We start from the raw sequence: 731 nt of genomic DNA on the forward strand, positions 1-731 counted from the left end.
TATAAAAGAAAAACCTCCCAAAGACATCTAGAAGAACAAGAATACTCAAATATGGCAAACAAATCATTGAAAGATTATGCAACACCGTATGTAAGAGGACTTTGTTCTAGCATCACAAGGCTAGCTGTTGAAGCCAATACTTTTGAAATCAAGCCTGTGATAATCACTATGGTACAACAAAATCAGTTTGGAGGTGGACCACATGAAGATCCTAATCAATATCTTGAAGTTTTCTATGAAATTTGTGGTATGATGAAAATGAATGGTGTTTCAGTAGGAGTGCGATTATTATTATTTGGGTTTTCTTTTAGAGACAGAGACAAACAGTGGCTAAATTATTTGCCTATAAATAGTAAATCCACTTGGGAACAATGTGAGCAACAATTTCTATACAAATTCTATCCTCTAAGTAAAACTGCTCATATGAGAAATTTAATAGCAAGCTTCAGACAGTCAGACTCTGAATCATTATTTGAAGCATGAGATATATACAATAATATGCTCAAACAATGCCCACATTATGGATTAGAAAAATGGCTAGTTCTACATACATTTTATAATGACATCAACTATCATACAAAGGTGTCTCTAGATTCTGCAGCTGGAGGGGCAGTTATGAACAAAAACCTAGATGAAGCCGAGAGTATTATTGAAAGTGTAGCACAAAACCATTATCAATGGAAAACAAAAAGAAGTGGAGGCTATTCTTATCCAAACCCAGTTAAAGCATC

General features: G+C 34.2%; 1 non-coding gene across 1 annotated transcript; it reads right to left on the minus strand.

Moving 5' to 3' along the window:
- Positions 1–420: 420 nt before the first annotated feature.
- On the minus strand, positions 421–527 carry LOC122054494. The gene has a single exon (XR_006132796.1). It is a non-coding gene; the product is annotated as a small nucleolar RNA R71 (small nucleolar RNA).
- Between the last annotated feature and the right edge of the window lie 204 nt (positions 528–731).

This window comes from Zingiber officinale, chromosome 3A, assembly GCF_018446385.1.
Source record: "Zingiber officinale cultivar Zhangliang chromosome 3A, Zo_v1.1, whole genome shotgun sequence".
Taxonomy (NCBI): Eukaryota; Viridiplantae; Streptophyta; class Magnoliopsida; order Zingiberales; family Zingiberaceae; genus Zingiber; species Zingiber officinale.